A 6821-nucleotide genomic window follows, 5' to 3' on the forward strand; every position below is an offset into this window, starting at 1 on the left:
CTACAATCACCCTTGAGGACAAGGGTGTTCTTCAAGAGGGGGGGAATGGTGAGGTTCCCTCAAATTCCTTCCTAAGTGGCGGTCATTCCATGGAGTGTACACAAGGACAAGAAGCCCAAGTGGAGGTCAAGCCAAGACCAACCTCCCCAAGTGCCAACTTGATGACTATTGAGGTTAGCCATTCTTCCTTAAGTCCTTATCAAGCCAAACCTCATCCAAGGCACTGGGCGAAACATTCGGATTGTGTAGCATTGGGCTCGGCGCGCGCTCGGCCAAAGGCCGCGCGCAAGGAAATGGCACGACCATGCTCAATGCCTTGGACGCCCAAGCCATTGGGGCATCACAAGCCACCGCACAGCGCGCGCGGCCTTGGCTTTTCAGGCCGTGGCCAGCGCGCGTCCAAGCAGGAAGAAGACGCTCGGCCAGAAGACCGAGCGCACCAAAAGGCAACCAGTGCACGGCCACCAGTCTGTGCGCCCACACATGGAGTAGGCGCACCAACGACAGACCGAGCGCACGCTTCAATCAGGCGCATGGCTGACAGACCGAGCGCGCGCACCAGGTCTAGGCACACGGCCAGTAGACCGCGCGCACATGCATGAAAGAGGCGCGCAGGAAGAAGCTCACACTCGTGCAGCCAGAGCGCCTTAGGCCTCGGCCGGCGCGTGCGCGTGCAAGGAAGGAAAGTGCGGCAAGCGGCGTCCCGCGCGCGTAGCGCTGGCACCATCAGGCCAGGCCGGCGCATGCACACGCGCCAAGGAACGGGCGCGCGGCAAGCGAGCGCATGCGAGGTTCGTGACCACGCACGCGGTCCGCCCGACCAGGCACGCCTAAGTATCCCGCGACCAACCGCCCAGTAGACAACCGGCTAGCGGCTAGCGCCCAGGTGTTCAGAGCCCAAGCGCCCAGCGGCCAACCGCATAGTGCTAACTGCCCAAGCGCCCAAGTGCCCAAGTGCCAGCGCCAGCCAATGGCCAGAAACTGCAAGCCACAACAGACTGCAGCGCTAGCCAACAGCAAGGAACCAACGCCCAAGGGCTGCTGCAGTGCCATAGCCAGCCAACCACCGGAAACCATCAAGAACCACCGGCCCAACCACTTGGCAACCGGAAAACAACTAATGCATCACTTCAGCCAGCACAAAAGCAAGTGAACAGCGGTTGCCATTAAGTTATCAAGCCAAGAAGGGGACAAAACTGCAGCAACACATGGTGCCTTCTTAGGCATTGTAAAGGCCTATATAAAGGCCTAAGTTAGAAAGATTTAGGGGTCTTTTTCAGAACATTGTAATAGCCACTTTGAAAGTGAGTTCGGCCGAAAGGCTTAGGTAGGCAATAGTGCCTAATTCGGTCCCTAGGGACTTGGGCTAAGGGAGGAAATATTAACCTCCTTAGATTAGGCTAAGGTTGGGTCATCACGCCTTCCTTAGATTCATTGTATTTCCTTTCTTCAAGTGAAATCAAAGCAGCCATTTGTTGCCTCAATTACTTCCTTGAGTAGTCTACAATTGGCCTCATTTGCTTAAGGTTCCGAAGAGGAGATCATTCTCCATTCTTAGCCAAGTCAAGCTTGGAGTTAGAAGGAGTCACAGGTGCCAACATTCTAAATCAGCCGGCGTTACCTCAATTCGGTCAAGGCACACATCATTGGCCAAGCCAAAGGAACCAAAGGCCAACGCCCAAAGGAGCCAAATGCCATCGCCAAAGGAGGCCAAAGGCTAACGCCAAAGGAGCAAGGAGGAACACTTGGTGTGGTTGGCGAGTGACCGACGCTAGACCCCACCACCTACCAATGACCTCCTCCTTCTCCTCCGTCCTCCTAAAAATATTCCCCACTTCCTCCCGGTTCCATTTTCGCAACCGCCTCCTAGTCAACTTTAACCTGCGGAACACCCGATACATAGTATCTTCCCTAACCGGGACTCTCCAAGCCTCCCTCACCATTTCTCAGGACCGAGGGTAGCAAAGCTAAAACTTCTCAAATCTAAAGGAGGTGTGAACTGGTATATGTGCCTTTGTACTCATCAGCAATGGGCTATGGTCTAAAGTAATCCTGGGCAAGTGTCTAACATGGTGATCTGGAAAGCACTGAACCCACCCAGCTGTGGCACAGGCTCTGTCTAATCTCTCCCAGTCTCGGGCCCGCCCCTGCTGATTATTGCACCATGTGAACCTAGGGCTCGAGTAGCCTAAATCAGCAAGTCCATTGGAAGTGAGAAAGTTCTGAAACTCCTTAATCTTCCTATTGTGAGAGAAGGGCTTCCCCTCCATCTTCTCATGGGAGTCAACAATACAATTGAAGTCCCCTGATATCAACACTGTATAACCCTGACCGATCACCTGAGAAGCTTCCTCCCACAGGATCCTTCTTTTCTTATACTCAGTACTAGCATATACCGCTGAGAGAACCCAAGGACTCCTATTTCCCTCCGAAATCACCATAATTACCTCCTGATTACATACATTGAATCTATCCAACCTGTAACGCCCCAGTCCCCAAGTGACTATAATGCCTCCCGACAATCCTTGAGATTCCACAGCATAGAACCCCCACGATCTCGGTAGAGCCCTTCTAGCCTTCTGTAGACTCCTCCCAGATAGGCGAGTCTCAAACAATACACAAATATTAGGATTGTGCAATTGCACCAACCTACAGAAAGCGGGGGCAAAGGAAGGTTTCTCCACCCTACGACAATTCCTTAACATAATGTTCATAAAACACCCAAAGAGTCCCCACAGCCCACTACCCTGGAGCTGCTGCTACCGCCTACCACCCCCTCCACGCTCCCTTCACCTCCTGGAGCAACAGTAGACTTCACCTTAGCTGAAGCCATTATTTGAAGTAGAATCTGATTGTGCTGCTCCCCACTGCACGCCTATGCCATTTGGCACGCTGCTACAGTGCCCTGCTTTCCACCAAAGTCCAGGGCCTCCATATCAACATCCGATTCCCCACACTTGGCCTTCCCCCGTGATAGCCTCACCTTGAGAGGAGCTTCACTGGCCGGTTGTGCCGTTTGGCACAGTTTGGTTCGGAGCCCACAGCCATTGCCGGCTGCGACCACCTCCATAGGGCCGAAGTCGAGCCCATCCACTGCTCCACCCTGACTCATCGCCACCTCCCCAGGTTCATCCTCAGTCATTGTCGTCGCCCCCGACTCGGACAAACCCGCTGCCACCGAGAGAGCACAGGTCAACCGCTGCCCAGGTGGCTCCGCCCCCCTGCCGTGAGGCGTCGGCCGCTCCCTTGGACTTGTGCGCCACCCGAGAAGGCCGACCATGCAACGACGCAAATGGTGGAGGGGAGCTCCTGCTCCTCCGGCGAACGGTAATCATCGTCCGCCCAGGCTTCATGGACGAGGGCGTCATCTTTCCAGCCGCTCGAGATGATCCACCCACCGTCAGGCCCGCTTCCTTTTGTTCCATGGGTGGGCTCTGGGACCATTTCATGGGGATGAGGCCCGGCCCATCTGAGCACAGTCCACTACTTGAGATGGGCCTCACCTGAACCCGGCCCAGGTTGGTTTCAGCCCGACTCGAGTCCAGCTGAGAGCCTAACTCGGCGCCCGACCCAGAGCCCGAGCCGGGTTGACTCGGACCACCCGGAACGGCACCTGCTCCAGCTTCCAAGACGTCCTTCTCTGGCATCCTCCGGCGAGCCACATTGCAGGGTTTCTGCCATCCTTCGAGGTCAGCCGGAGAGCCCATAGGGACTGGCCTATCTCCCGACAAACTCGGCCCAAAACTTGGGATGGGCATCGAGTTCTTCCTCGCATCAGTCCCTTTCATCTCCTTCCTCCAGGATGCCGCCGAGGGTGGCTGCCGAAAACCGATCCGGTTAGTAACCATCTACAGTCCGTAGCAACCTACCTCTTTGACCTCATCGCCCTCCCTATCCACCTGCAAGGGGACCTCTGCGACAGCCTTCCCCCTAACATCCTTTCCCAGTCCATGCTTCTCCGTCACTAATTCCTTCCCCGCCACCAATTTCTTCCCCATTGCCGCCGGCAGCGGGAGCTCACATTCCACCGTTGAGTGTCCAATCCGGCCACACTTAAAGCATGGAGCAAGCAGGCTTTCATAGGTAAATCCCAGCTAGAACTTCTCCTCTCTTCCTGCCAATCTCCCCAGCATGAACGTCCCAGGCTTGAGCGAAGCAGAGATGTCCAGCTCGATCTTAACCCAAGCAAAATCATACCGCTTCCCCTGCGCCATGAAGCCATCTAACTCCAGAGGGTTGCCCGCCGCAATCCAAAGGATGGTTTTCTTCTTCCAGTAATTCAACGGCAACCCGGGCAAACAGAGCCATACCACCACCCGCCCGATACCACTGGCCTCCGGAATGAAGTTGGGACGCTACTGATCCATGGCGAGCAACTATTCGGCCACTATCCAAGGACTATTCCTCATCGCGGCCTCCCGATCCCCTTCCTTTTCCTCACTTAAGATGCACGGTTGGATGTTTCACTTATCTTCCCCTAGTCCCCTTGTTGGTTTACTGCATTAATACCGTATCCCGCTCCCTTATTCCGTACACAACATTTCCATAACAAAATCTAGCTCAAAATCTTCATAGATCTGCCGGAATCTTTCCCGGGCTAGAGATATCCAGGCCAGGTGCAGGTACGACGTGGAAGAAGCCACTGCTCGGATTCGGGCTCGAGTTGTATCTTCCACGCGAAAGAAGGATTCAGCTTTCTTCACGCAAATCCACCGTTGGATCATCAACTTGCTTCATTGATGTGTGTTCAGCAGATGGATGACGGAGTTTGGGTCGCTTTGAGAGCTGTGTGATTGATGATCCAACGGTGGATTCTATCGAAGGAAGGTGAATCCTTCTTCCTCGCGAAAGAGACGAGTCCCCCCGGATTGTTGGGGTCATTCGACGCGTACCGACCCAGGTTCCCAACAGGTGGCCAAATCCTTCGCCTCTCACGGACTCCAAGCCATACTTGGCGTCCGAACTCGCCGCCGAGTCCATAAAATGGCAAGCCCCCATCGCCGGGCCAGTCCTCAAAGAGAGCCAGAAGAGGACGAGAGAGAGAGAGAAAGAGAGAGAGAGAGCAAAAGGTTAAAGAATGGGAGGTTGGGCGATTGCCGTTCACGGGGGGGCTGGTGTGGACCCGAACCTTCCGGAGGAGCGGCAGGAGGCGGCCAAGCTGAACATGCTATCCCCCTCACCGACAGGCTACAGCTGAAAATAAGCTCTTCGGCCGAAGTGGTCGAATTCAACGCAATGCAGCGTATGCACGAAATTTGAATAATGTGATGCCAAGAATGCGATAATGAAAAAGACCAGGATCTGAAGAAGACCAAAGACCTGAACAAAAAGTTCAACAGAGGGAGCAAGCATCTGGCACCCGAACTATGTTCCTCTCTTTTTTTTTTTCTTCCTAGAAATGAAACAAAAGAAGAGTTCATCTATCAGTTTGTTTGGAGCCTTGTAGGGCCTTCTTCTTACATATAGTAGGAGACTGTAATTTCTAAATTTCCAGTTACCCTAAGGTTTGATAACTGCAATTTTAGAGCCAAAAGTTAGGACAGCTTTAGACGAAAGGGTTTGGATGACCAGAGATGCTAGGAATCGGTAACAAAATTGACAATGTTCGGTTCACCGACTTCTCCATAATGCTTAGAATCACAACATGAACTGATAATTACCTTACTCTTTGCTTCTCCATAATGCTTAGATTTACCATACACGGTGGTCATTTACCAAAATCAGGGGTACACTTGCTCAATGTATTAATGAGATTCACAAAGCAACGCAGATAAGTTAAATATTTTATGATGGACGTGCATGGAAGCTGTATCACGTGTGGATGGAGCCCACACATGTAGCATTCAATTTTTATGATTTCCTTTAAAAATTTCGCAAAAAAAAAATGATGGTCTTGCTATGTTTGGTCAAAAGAAAATCATCGAAAAACAGAAGCCTACTGCAAAGAAATGTAACACTAGAAAAAGGTAAATAAGATTCTTATTAGCTTCCCTTTCATCTTTTAACATTGGATAATATGATATAGAAAATTTAGAATCCTTTTCCTTGGATATAAGTTCACTGAATGGCCTTAATAGAGGTAAATAATTTGGTCATATAGAGTAAAAAGATGGCAAGGAACAGGTACAATTATATCCTTTACCATAACCAACAAGCTTAAGTTCAGCTATTATTTCTTGGATTCTTGAAAAGGCTAACTCCGTAGCAAAGAGAAGCTAAACCAAAATCTTTCCAACAACATTTTACCAAGGTCAGGTTTTTGTTCCTCTTCTAGTCAAAAGAATTCTTGAGGCACATTTTAAACAAATAGATTGAATATCTAATGCTATCCTAAATAGAAATGAAAAGATTAAACCAAGTATAACGGTGTCAAAACTAGCAGGCCTTTCCACAAAAGGAGAAGTTTAACAGTTCTGTATTTGAAACTGACCTCTTGAATTAAGGAACTATTATGGTTGCAGAACTTTTCAATAATTTCTACCAACAGTCTTGCCTCGATTAGATATTGTGCTCGCTAAGTTATACACCTTTGAATTTGTTATATGACGTATTTTTCCTAAACAATGTAATCCTGTTCGAGGAAACATCACGGATCATGAATCTAGGGCTGCTTATGCAAGTCTCACATGAGCAACTGCATCTATACTTGCATCAGTTTTTTCTTGTTGCAACAGAAAATAAAGAAATTTAAAAGGTAAACTTAATGATACTGCCCACTCTTAAGCACAATAATAATGCAAAACCTTGCATCAAATATTTCATTACTATATGACATAATAAAGAGTCCAAAAACATTCCTTATAGCACACCGATGCACCAAA

The sequence above is a fragment of the Phoenix dactylifera genome, chromosome 2, assembly GCF_051530095.1.
Source record: "Phoenix dactylifera cultivar Ajwa chromosome 2, Ajwa_hap1_PhDact_Kaust_v1.1, whole genome shotgun sequence".
In the NCBI taxonomy this organism is placed as follows: domain Eukaryota; kingdom Viridiplantae; phylum Streptophyta; class Magnoliopsida; order Arecales; family Arecaceae; genus Phoenix; species Phoenix dactylifera.